Genomic DNA, 13,428 nt, shown 5'->3' with positions numbered 1-13,428 from the left:
AGCTCCGTACTTTTAGCTCGAATGGTAGTGTATATACTTAGGTATATGGTATAGTGGTACACGAGTATATTTTCATTCGAGTGATCTTTTCGCTATCTGGCTAGACAAGCGATATTCGTCTGCCTGTAAGCGGGGCATTGACTCTCTCGGATGATATTGGAATTTACATTATACAATGGTGCTCATATACGTACCTCTGAGGGAGATGCATGGTCAGCTCTTGTCGGACTAGGCCTAGATCTGTAAATATTTCATTGATGTCGTTCCCCTCTTCATCTTTTTCTTCTTCTTCCTCCTCTTCCTCTTGCTACTACTACTACTACTACTACTACTACTGTTACTAGTACTTCTAGTACTACTTCTGCTATTACGACTTCTATTACTACAGTACTCTGTACGTACAGCTCACTAGTAAGTCTCTTGAAGCAGCCAAGTGAAGCCAATCGAGAGAATATGCCAGCTTTTTTTTACTCCCCGGCCCTGGGCTGCACTTCCACAGATAACGGCCTCCAAGTCTCGTTTTTGTCTGGACACAAAAACTGTCCCTTTAATCTAGTTTAGACCGACCTGAATTGGGAATACGTACTGAAGGCTGCGTCGTCGGGTGAGTGAAGTATAACCTCGGCGAAGACCTTGCTTCGCTCACGGTAAACACGAATATCTCCAACGATTTACGATTGATTGCATAAACATGGATGAGGATTTTCATGGGAATGTACGACGTCATCTCGACACCGACAACGACAGCGACTTTGCATTGTGTTCCACTCAACGCTTGTGATGCGAGGAGTCCGTGAAGGCACATCCAACATCCCCCCCCCCACACACAAATACATACATGTGAGACTTCTACTACTCGGTTTCAGAGAGAGGCAGCAAAGGAGAGAGACAGGGAGAGAGAGTACATTGGCCTCATTTTTTGCTCGTTTTCAACGACCGGGGTTGAAGACCTACACTAAGACTTGTTAGGCCTATCATAAATAGGCCTGTGGTCGCAGCTGCCGCACTATGTGTTTTTCCATCCCCATAGAGTAAAGAGTGGAAAAAAACACTCACACACTCACATAGGTGAGTGAACAGAAATGGAAGGAGACAAGAGGATTGGGCAACGATGAACTCTTGATTAGATGGGTGTTTAGACGACTTGGAATGAGCTTACAAGGCCAACTCCAAGGGGTGTCCACATCCACTCCAAACGGGTTGCCCAATGTGTCCAAACCGGCCAAATAGAATATTCTCAAAGTTTTCCCCATTCCATGGCCGATCAAGTACCGAGCATAATGCATGACTACTAGCACTCTTACCTCTACCAAAGTATCATCATTATTATCACCACTACCAACAACAAGAACACCAGCCATGGTAACGAACAGCTTCGCCATGGTGGTGATGATGATGATAATAATAATAATAATAATAGTGGCTGAAGAGGAGTCGTTGACTTATCCATCGTCGTCCACTTTTTTATGCCTCAGAGCCGTTTAAGATGAACTACTCGTTTTTTTTTGTTGTGATCGGGAAAATCTTGGCTATTTTGACAAATCATTGAACGGACGAGGAGACGGAACGAAAGATGGGCCGCAGAACTGAACGATGGGGAGAATGAGGGGAGACTAGCCTCGTGTGACACCCAAAGACATTGAACATCACTCTCGAATGTCAGGCTGACAGACTCGGGCATATTTCACTCGATTTATGGATCCGAGGGAGACGAACCCAGAGGGGCCTTGGGCCATTGATCGCTAGGACACGCCATCTATGCTTTATCTTTGACAGAACTCCCACCAATGGTCAACCAAGAGGGCTTGTCAATAAATGAATGTGGTGCTGTCTTGACCCCCAATTTCTGGTTTTTCTGGTGTTTCTGGGTTCTAAATATAAAAAGGTTGAAACGAGCCATTTCCCTGTCCAAGGAGAATAGAAAGCCCCAGGTAATGCAGGGTGGATGGCAAAGTGGGATTGAGAAAATCAATTGCTTAGAAGGTCAGTCAACGATACAAGAAGCACCATGGTGAGAGAAATCGTCTTGGTCGGATTTCGAGTGAAGCCGTCGTCTTTGGCCTGACTGTTTTATGAACAATTTGCGTCAATTTAAATTCGACGACAGATGGACTAGCTATCCTTCTTCTTTTGCTCCTCGTCCATCTTTTGTGGAGGATACGCAGAAGTTCTCAAGTGAGTTCAAGGTGCATAAATTATCTTTAAATCGTGAAACTTCGCTTATTTTCTGGTAGCTCTTTAAATTGGCCGTAATCTGCACTTGAGCGAACGACAAAATGTGTTCGTTCGACCGTCTTTTCGGTGCGACCATTGCACCAATCCTCGCTTGTCCGATTCTTAAGTGCACCTTAAAGCTCTAATGACTGTAGTTTGCACCTAAAATGTATTTGAGCAGGGTTCACCTTGTCACTCCATGATATACTACGGTAGTACATTCACTGCCCTACGAAGAAAGTCCTACGTTTTCCTGAAAGAAGTGAGTTGTTTTGCATGGCTTCGTGGCTTCGTAGAGGAGGTAAGAAGTAAACTCAACTCACGTTCATCAAGAAAGGCAATGGAATACACACCAAACGAACGACCAACTCAGGTCTCGAGCCACAGCTAGCTTTGCATGACCAAAAGTTGCCAGACTGATTTTTGCACTGCAACAATCTACTTTGAAGCGAGTCATGCGATCTGCGGAAGGACCGGCCACAGAATTTGCTCCCCCCCCCCTCCTTTTGGCCAAAGAAAGAAAGCCATCGCTGATCACAGGCTTTAAGCTTTAGGCTCTAGCTTTAGGCCTTAGCCATCTCGTATGAATGGCGAGTATGAATCGAGTCGATGCCATCAGTTCCATTGTATGCCAATCCGATCAGAGGAAAATATCGAATTGCCGTCAAGAATCGATGATGGTGTTTATGAGACAAGCAGAGGACTGAGTGTGGACTAGAGACCAGGCCGAGTGCTGGCGCTCTAGGTGTGCCAAAGGTTGTCCCTGAAATGGCACAGTCGTGGAAGTTTGAGCTGGCAATCAAAGGCAAGTGTTCCATGCCAAAATCCACCCAACACCAACAACAGACTTCAGTGTATTTGAAGGAGCTAAAAGCTCTGCACGTCATGGCATGAATTCGGTCTCTCCGTTGGCCCGCTAAGTGAAATATTTTGACAGTAAGTCGCTGCTTGGAAAATGAAGGCCTCCTCCTCTTCCTCCTCCTCGTCCTCCTCCTTCTCCTCCTCTTCTACGTCCTCGTCCTCCTCCTTCTTCTCGTTCCTTCACTTCCCCTTCTTGTGCTTGTTCTCGTTCTACGACTTCTTGTTCGCCCTCTTCGATTCGGTCTTCCTTTTTTGGTCGGGTCGAAGGCCCATGCTGGGATAAAGGCCAGACGCTATGATAAGGCCCCTCTTATTTGGGCTTGACGACTCAGTGATATTGCTCTGGGAACAAAAAACCACATTCTTTATCCCATTCGCCTGAATGGCCGATGCATATATCGTAGCAACTTGGTGGGTATAGAGTATAGACCAAGCAGGCCACGTGTTCCACCGCACCACTATCGTGGCGTTTCTTGAGGGGAAAAAGTCAGGATCGCGTTGGATTTGGAACATTCTTTGACATTTGGTTCCGTTGTTCTTTTGGCGTCTAGGGGAACGACCACATTTCTTTTCCCCCTTGGCATTGGTAAGTGCATCGAATTCCAGACTCTAGGCAGGCCCTCATTAGACTCCGACCAACATGGGACATTGGCAAAGAACAAGAAGACCCGATCGGCGATGAAAAATGCACAACACGAACCAACCAGACGTGGTTTATTTATGTGAGGAGACTAATAATGGTGACGATTCAACTGCCAATGACAATAGTAATAACAATGATAATAATAATTGTGGGATCACACACAATCTCGCTTTGAACGAAGTATGGCTTTGGCTGGGATCCAAGAGTGACGAATTTCAAAAAGTGTGATTGTCTCGAATTTGATTTAGCCATCCGTGGGTAAGCAATACTGTAGTACATACATGATCTAGGTAGGTAACACTAATCCGTCTCCTTCAAGCTTTCATTGACATGCAATGATTGATCGGCTTGGACTTTTAGTTCTCACTAGACATGACCTGATTTCGTCTTTGGTAAATGCATGTTCAATTGAATCAAATTGGATTGTTGTGTCAGTTTAGGTGTGCCTTGGAACACCATCTAAAGGTTGAGTAAAGATTTTGGTTCTTGTTAATGCAATTGCTTTGACGTCTGATGGGGGTGATTGACAAACTAGACTATTGTTCAGCACCCAATTGAAACAGCAGCCGTTTAACAGATTTTTGTGGCCAACTTGGACCAGCAGAGCAACGTTTTGACAAAGAAAAACTTGTTGGCCGACGAGACTTTTGATCACATGCAAAGCCCGTCTGGAAAATGCCAGCATTTTCATGTGCAATTTTGACACTTTACCATCACGAGATAGACCCACGATGAAGATGATCACGACGATGAACGAACCTAAGTTCATTCCTCCCTCCCGGCCTTTTCTTCCCCATTGAACTTTTTTTTGACGAGTCGGCAGAATTCGGCCATCTTTCAAATGGGAACTTAAGGTGTGAATTTAAGTATGTGTGTGTGTGTGTGAGTGTGTTGCCGTCTTCGTCGCGTTATTGTCGTTCTTGTTATTGGTCTTGGTCTGATGATGATTTTCCTTAGTCCCAAACCCTCTGGGGCCCTCCGAGTATGTGGATGTGACGGTTAGCCATTAGGAGTATTGCGCTAGCTGAGCAATGAAACAGGGTTGCCGTAGGGCAGCCTAGTCGCAGGCAACTCTCATCTTCCCGGTTCAACTCCTTCAAAGCAAACGTGATGAACTGGGCCTCTCTCTCTCTCTCTCCATCTCTATCTATCTTTTTTTTTCTCTCTCTCTCTCTCTTTCTCTTTCCCAACGACATAGAGAAGGCCCACGGTGGGTTTATGTGCATTCAAATATCCGTCCAGAATGGCTCGAGGGCAGGATTTTGCACCTCATTTCACCTCGTGAGTCTGTTTATTGTCAAAGCATTCGCCTTTCTTGATGACAAGAATCTTGTTATGGTCGAGAGGCGGTTGAAGAGTTCAACCCTTCCCTTTTGGAGGAGTCGGTTGACAATGCAACTAGATCCAACTGAAGGGCCGAACATTTGATCGAATGTATGATTTAGTGACACCATCACTCTTGGAGAGCGACGAACCATTTTTTCTTGAACTTATGGCCAGGTTGATAGGTGGGGAAGGAGAGGGAGCCGCAGAACAAGACCTTCAGCGAGCTAGTGCTGTTGTTGTGGATGCTTGGCTGTAGTTGTTGTTGTTGTTGCTGTCGTCGTTGATTGAGTCAGGTTGGGGGGCTTGGGTTAGCCTAAGGGGCCCTTTTTCTTTCTCATCTCCTTTGCTTCCAGCCAGCCACTCTCAAGAATTGAGAGCCGAGATCTGAGAACCACAGCGAGGCGAAATTATTTGCTCGAATCATAAATGTCAACAAGATGGCTTTTTGTGCTTTGCTCTTTTGATATGTGGTTATTAAGAAGCCTGGGAGCTGCTAGGCCCGATAACACGACGTCTCGCTCGAATTTTCCCCTCGTCTGCAACCAACGATTTTCACCTCCCAAAGATACCAGCCAAGTAGTAAGTCCACGACGTTATTATTCGAGCTAGTTCAAGAGGAAAGACTCGCTCCTTGGGACCACCAAGCCTCCATCGACAGTGTACTCATAAATAGTTCGTGCAAGTTGGGAATCTATGGTGCGAAATACCGGGGCAGCCGTCGACATATGCGAAGACCATTTTCGATTGGAAACGCCTGATGAGCGTGCTGCTCGTATAAACAAAACGAGACTTTGAAAATCCTGGTCTCTCATTAAGCACACACCAAGCCAGAGAAAGAAAGGGGGAGAGAGTGGTACTAGTGTTGTCGATGTGATAAATCAGACAAAGGTGCCTTGCTAAAGAAAAGAGTAGCACTTGTAATCGGCTTGATCAAGGCAAGGCTGAGCCTTTAGGTATCATGTGTGTTATGTTTATGCAGTGACAAGTCCATCAGAACCTTCTTTCTGGACGAAATTGGAGTGGGACTTGTTTTCCGGAACTCAAAATCTTAATTGCGTCTTGGAAAGGCATGAACATATTTGTCATGGCTTGGGGGATGATATTTTCATTGGATTTTGACAGCTTTCATGGAGCTTGACGTAATGCATGAGCTTGGAAATATGCAGTCAAGGCCAGGGAATTGCTGCATACTTATTACGAATAAACCGAGTACACGAAGTACATACAAGGCAATGTTCCAATCCCTGCAATACAACATAACGCCCTGGAGAAGTTCCATGATGTTCAATGCCGTTCAATTCTGGCTGACAAGTCCATCCAAGCAGTTCACCAAACTGATTACTTGCCTAATTTGAGATGCTTGAAATACTTCCCAAAGATAAGTACAACTTGGTGCACTTTGCCGTCTCAATTAGGAATTCTTGAATCTGTAGTGCCAACAGAGCATGTGCTGAGATCGACTGGGAGAAAAGATTTGTTTTTTTTGTTTTAAACGCTTCTTAATACAGCACTGCAGTACCCGTAGAGTTACTGTATCTCGGTCTTATACGGGCTGCCCTTACAAACCGCGATCAAAGTGTGTTTGGTCCTGGTCGCCGCAATCTTCGAAGACCTTACCGATATTAGTCAGTCAGCAAGGCCTGCCAATATTCAACGTGCTTAATTAGAGCGCAAAATAATCAAATGGCTTTCCTGCCCTTCGTTTAGCCCAAGGAGCAACGTCGTCCCGCGCGGATTTCGGTGATATCGTGAGGAATTGAGACAGTTGCAAACATACTTTCTGAAACTTTTGCGTTGCCAAGCAGGCTTGACAAGAGCGACCTGTTCCTCGTTTGCCTTGGCCACGACGTTCAGCACTTCCCTGATCACGATCATCTTGTCCACCACCACCACTACCACCACCTCCTCCTCCTCCTCCTCCTCCTCCTTTTCTTGCTTCTTCTCCCCTTCTTCGTCCGGCCTCTGGTGTTCGTGTTCGTCCTCTCTGTCCTCGTCTTCCCCGTTCTTTTTGACTTCTTGCAGTTCTTCTTCGTCTCTGTGTTCTTATTGCTCTTCTTCTTCTTCTGCTCCTTCTTCGAGGTGAAAGGAGGAACTGAAAGTTTAGATGGCGGTGGCGTCGGTGGGGCTTGAGGGTGGATTGAAAGACAGCTGGAATGAGAACTTCACTTTGAAGTTTGAGCAAATGATCCACTTTTGAGTTCAAAGGCCGAACCCGTCAAAGTGTTCGGGAAAACTCTACAAACTCCATCCTCACTCCCCTCACCTTCAGCTTTCCCAAATTTAATCATACAGCCAAGAGTGAGTGATTGGGAAGATGTGAATGTCAGCTTAAAACATATATTCTTACCATACAGCATATCGCACCCGGTCGTAAAGAGGACGACGGGGTCTGGATTGATAAGTAAAAATGACTTTTCCCGTGGGTGCGCGGTAAGAGAGAGAGAAAGAGAGAGAGGCAAATGGATCAAGTTTTGAATTGGTTCACTTGAGGGAATTTGGGTGGTGGCCTTTGCCTTTGCCTTTGCCTTGGGGGCTTCAGCTCGACAGGACAACTACTCCTACTCCTACCACTCTTCGTTCCGTTTTTCTTGGGTGAGCTTGCTAGCTTGCTGGCTAGTTGGCTGGCTGGGGAGCCATTTTCAACCTTGAGTGCTCAAGGCCTAAACTTTTGGCAGCTTCAGCGGGTTCAGGGTCCCATCCAAACTCTGCGATAGAAATTTAAGGGCTTTCAATTTGTCTGTGCCACTTCTAGGCCTCCCCTCATTCACCCAAAAAAGCTCATCCGGAGGAACAGAGAGAAAGAGAGGCGAGGGAGAGAGAGAGAGAAAAGACTCGATGGCCGGCCGACTTCAAATCGGCCTCCAGCGTATTTCTAAATCTTTGGAGGCCGTTAAAAGAAAATGAGTTGATCATTCGGAGTCAGCAAGTATCTCATTTGTCCTCTGTGATGGCCTCCATTTGTGGCTTTCATCAGCAGAGGTACGCCCCCTCCCCTGGTACTCTCCTGTCTCTCTCTCTGTCTCTCTTTCTTTCTCTCCTTCTTGCCTCCCTCCCTCCCCCTCCCTCTTTCACACACTCACTCACTCAAAACATAGGCTCAAACCCGACCACGTTGATGGCCTCAAGGTCCTTTTTGTGGAGTGAACACATCCTGACGCTTAACCAAGTACCAAGATATGGAACGATTTTCAAATGGCGCCAAGAGATGAAACAGTGCTCTTTTTCCAACTCGCCAGCATTTCAAACCGGTCATGCAATTGCCGAGCTGGCTTGCCATCAAGCTAAACAGATTCAATATCGGCTCAAAAATCCCCTCTAGTGCCCGTTGTGTTGTTATTTCTTAAGTGGCTCGCTCGAGGTGTCGGAGGATCTCGGCTTAAGCATGAGTTGTGCAATTAATGGGTAGAGGGGGATATTCTGGTCCAAAACAAACACCACTCGCGTCGGTTGGTCCAACTTTGTCACTTAAGGGCAGGTAGGTTGGTGGGTGGGTGGGTTCGTAGGGTTGGTACGTGTAGAATGTGGAGGGAGTCTCCATAGCATTTGAAGTTGGAGATGCGGTCATAAATCATGAGCCAGCACCTTTGCTCCAATGCGTGTTCTAACAACTGTGAATAGCCCCAAGGCTCCCTAATGCAGTCAAGAAACTCTGGAATTGGATTATCTGTTCGAGTCAATTGACTTTGGTACGTGGAACTCTTACGGGTTTATTTTGTATTTCTCATTTCTCCCAACCTAAGTACTGACTCGCACACTCCCATGGTTTTTCAACCCTTTCCTCCATTTTTCAAATTGACTTATGAAGAGTGAGATAATCATTTTTGTCTCAGCGAGCGAGCGAGAGAGAGAGAGAAATGAAACTGATTTCCGCACCTTGGTCGACATCGATCTGCGAATCGTTCTTGTTAACCTCTGCCTCGAAACTTGGAGATCGGTCGTCGCTGCACCCATCCCTCCCTCCTTCGCTGACAGGAGCAGATGTAGAAGCTCCTTCGGACACAGACGATATCTTTTATTGTATGGAATTTGACGGGACAAATCAACCTTTATTCCACTGACTAAAACTAGCGCAGCCGTTTGTCAACTACAGCTTAAGAGTCTTATGACTGTGTGGTGTTCACCCGATGAAGTGGCAAGTTGTCGCGAAGATGTTCAATCAATGTAAGGTTGGCACTGGATGACGATGTTGTCACCACAAATCATTACAGTGACATCCGATCCAAGTTGTTCGACTGGTCTCCAATCTCGATACTGACACAATCCTTTTTCCTGATCATCATTTGGGATTCCGAGAACTCAAATCGTCCAAACGTATGTTCAAAGGCCGCTTGATAATGAGCGAGTACATGCATGCCATATAAACACATTTTGGCCAATTATAGGACTCAAGTCTTGCCTCAATAAATAAAATTGCAATTCTCTGGGGCAGTCTTTCGCTGATTTAGCACATTTAGAGTTTTGCATTGGATTGGGCCAGAAATATGTGCTCAATTTCCATTTATTTGCATATTATCCCATTTTTCTTGTCTCGACTTCGAACACCAGCGATTCTGTTTGAGTCAAGAAAAAAAAGTTGAGTTTGGAGAAGCCAAGCCCTTTTTTGTGGGGCTGTCGATTCAAGACAAAAATTTGATGTCATTTTTCAAGATAATGTTCTTCTTTATAGTACAATGCTCTTTTTTCTGGCAGACAGGCAGCCATTCAGACCATTCCGTGGATCGACATCGCATCCACCAAGCAAGGGGACTGGCTGGAGGGACATTGGCAAGCCAGTTTGAAAGCGATCTGATCATCATCGTTTCATCGTCCTGTTCCTTTCAGGCTTTTGTTGTTTCTGTGAGCAATTTCATTTTTAAATTCGATCCTGAACCAACAGGATACTACTACTATGTACTCCTACCTTAGTTGTGCTTTGTGTCTTGCTCGGTCGTCGTTAGATCTCTTCATAAAACTGGACAGACAGACTGACTGGCTGATTGTATGTACGTTTAGTAGTCGCCTATTTGCCTCCCTCTGAGGTTCTGTCTGTCTCTGTGGGTCTCTTTCGCTCACTTACACTCACAAGCATCGAGTATGAAGTTGAATCTGTAGTCGTAAACAGGGTAATGACTTTGGTTTTTATTGTAAATGAGAAATGGAGACATCTACCCAGAATGGTAAGGTTTTCAGTTGAGCCCGAATTCAAGGCGGAGGGAAGGAAGGGGGAGAACGAGAACGAATAAGAAGCTACTACAACGACGACTATCATCATCTATCTGTCTCACTGTGAAAATGTTTAAGCAGGCCTTCGGGCATGGGCGCTGAAGCCTTCCCTCTCAATCGGCCCTTTCCTAACCATTACGACGAAGAACTCTACAGTAGTACGAGTGTACATACGTAATAGTGAGTGTGCGTATGTGTGTGAGTGAGTGCGTACAGACACACAGGTAACGGCCTACCGTCCTAGCTCATTGAACACTACAAATGACCTGTGACTACTCCATGATTGCTATCCTTCATATTCCGACGTCCAGGAGTCATTCCGACCAATGAACCATGCCACATAGCTCATTCCTTTCGAAGTTCATTCATTATGGATCCACCATGAGATACTTCATTGACAGACAGTCCACTCACCACATGAACCCGCACTTGCATTGTAGAACCGCGTACTTAGATCACGCCAACTCAAGTATACGTTCTTTTAGACTATGCGCATTTTGGGGCCAAAACGTACTTTGACAGACGGCACAGAACTACGCACGAACAAGGACTGTGGTGAGGCTATTGTTTCGTGTCTCGTATTTCAGAGGTACCCTTTGCCTCATGATTTCGCTCAAGGCAACCATAGGTCAGAGAACAAACATAAAGACGATGACGATCATGATGCCATGATCACTTTTGAGTTGGTCGGACCAACAGGAGTCATCATCATCATCATCATCACCCGGGCATTTACTACAATTCGCCCTCGTTGTTAGTGGCAGAGCGAGCACTTTGATCTGGTGCGAAGTTTAGAGTCCCTTTTAGAGCGATTGGGAAATGTGTTCATTCATTCGAAGGCACTCACTCTTGAGCCATTTGAGACATGTTGCCAAGTTCTCAAATGATTTTCGATTCAATCAATGGTGCAGAAGTAAAAAATGAGGCCGTCCCAACATGAAATCAGGACCATTACCAAGCTCTACGATATATGTATCCATCCATGAGTTGAGTTGTGCAATGACCAAGGATTAAACAGATTCAGTCGAGGCATTTCTCCCGAATCTTGAAAAGTATCACATGCCACTGATTCCATTCTTCTCACTTGTCAAGAGTGTTATACTGCGCATGTGCGTAGAGTTAAAAAGGGGGGATTATCCATCTCAGAAAGTTGGGTGATTGCCCAAATAGCAAACTTGAGTTAAAAGTACGGCCGGCCTCCAACCAAGTTGTTCCAAAGCTCATCGAGGTAATAAACCTAATGGTACGGACTGAGATAGACCAAGTTTTCCGCATGTCTGCAAGTAAATCCAATCCTCAAATACATTCCTCCACTAAAACCCCTGGATCCTATTTCCAGGGCCGATAATGAGGGTCCAATCGGCGTCCAGAAATCCCATGGATGGAGCTGATAAAAGTTGTCGATAAATCGGACTTTGCTCGCGGATCGAGCGAGCCACACAAGGAACAGAAGACCGACCGAGAAACGAAACGGCGACCAAATCTAGAACACGGAAAACCTTTAGATCTCGCTGTGAAGCCATTAAGAGGAAAATTAATTAGATCTGCAACACACGTGCTTGTGTTCAAGCGTCAAGGAGGCGGCTGCGAGCACCGATCCAAACCTCTGACATGACCCCTCGTTGACAGAAAGGTATGACTAGAAGTGAAATGTCATCATCGGTCACAGACCTCGAAGGTGACCAATCTCAGATCCGTATCTTCACTTAGTCCATGCAACGAGCGACGAGCAGCCTTCTTCTTCCTCCTTCCCTCCTTCCTTCTCCCATTCCTTGGCGGGTCTATATTGCAAATGAAGAAAGAGGAAGGAGACGAAGACACTCTTGACTTGCAGCCTCGACCACAACGACGACATCGACCAACACTAAGAGGCTAAGCCAAAGAAGAAGACCACATGGGTGGAGGAGTCCACCAACTCCAGGAACTGTTCTACTACATAGAAGTGTCAAACGGTCAATAAATGGTAATGGCATGTTCAATGTTTGTATGATACATGGGGACGTCGTGAATTTCAAGCGACATGGGGAAATGAAAACGTATGGTTGTTACACTTATTTCTGAACATTTGTGTTGATTCAGTAGCTTAGGTGGCTCAGAAAATGGAGGAACAGAATCGTCGAGTTAGGGTCAGAGCTTACTTGGAAGTCACCGACTTCCAGTGGTATCATACACTATTGATAATGACATACCCGTAATGCGTAATGAAAGGTTATTGGGATTGATTATCCGATGGTTCCAGGGATTCATTTCCCTAATCCAGACAAATACAATGACAATTAACATGATTGACGAGTGAAGTCGAAATCTGCTTATCAGGATCTCGTCACCTTTGGATAGGAATGTGAGACGGACTTTCTACATTACAGAGCAAATGAGTTCGCCCACCATTGGTGGACAAGTTCTAATCTTTTCATCGGATCAATCCCTCCCCAGTCTCAATTTGTGACTTGTCCACTAAACAATGTTCTTGAGCGTTGGGAAAGACGAGCACCAGTTGAAGAATGTTCATGGATCAAGCAAAGCACACTAGGTACCAATAATGTATTGTACGATAGAGTAAGCAAAAAGAAGAAATCTGTCCGTGAGTGACAAGAAGCCGTACTTCAATAGTCTTAGTAGCACTCGAAGTCTTGACAGATGACACATTGATCAACTTTGTTTCTGCATAAATCGGCAAATGTGTGTTCGAATGAATGTATGTTGGCCGATGAACGGCTTCAAAACACACGTTTTCTCTTCGACAGGCAAGCCGTTGTCGTCCGACATGCAAGTTTTAAATTGCCAAAAGGCGGGCGATAAATCTTGAGACGGTTCTGCTGACAAGGCAAAAATAGTGACTTTTCCAGAGACAGCTTCCCTGAAGCTCATTTCCCTCGTTCAAGCCAGAACTTTCGGGTCGTGGGTACGATATAGCCTCTGCGTCTTGGGATGAGGCCAGAATTAGGATATTTTTTGTAGTAAATCCAGTAGTACTGTAGGGTAAAACTATAGCAATAGCCAAAAGCTAAAAGGTGGAGGCGCTAATAATCTTTATTTGATCAGCGTAATGTTAATTTGCGACATTGAAATCTCATTTGTACACGTGCTTTTTCTTTTTATAGGGCACGTACTACATATTGCCATTGTTTCAGGGTTTGAAATCAAGCTTGTACGTTTTCGTATATCTCTTGGCAAGAAGGAAA

At 45.3% G+C, this 13,428-nt stretch overlaps 1 long non-coding RNA gene across 1 annotated transcript; it reads right to left on the bottom strand.

Moving 5' to 3' along the window:
* Positions 1 to 4,839: 4,839 nt before the first annotated feature.
* Positions 4,840 to 9,179, bottom strand: LOC131885801 (uncharacterized). Its single transcript, XR_009373865.1, has 2 exons — positions 8,918 to 9,179; positions 4,840 to 7,192 (listed from the first exon to the last, which is right to left on the bottom strand). It is a non-coding gene; the product is annotated as an uncharacterized LOC131885801 (long non-coding RNA).
* Positions 9,180 to 13,428: the final 4,249 nt, after the last annotated feature.

The sequence above is a fragment of the Tigriopus californicus genome, chromosome 8 (assembly GCF_007210705.1).
Source record: "Tigriopus californicus strain San Diego chromosome 8, Tcal_SD_v2.1, whole genome shotgun sequence".
Taxonomy (NCBI): domain Eukaryota; kingdom Metazoa; phylum Arthropoda; class Copepoda; order Harpacticoida; family Harpacticidae; genus Tigriopus; species Tigriopus californicus.
This window is presented reverse-complemented; position numbering and strand designations above follow the sequence as displayed.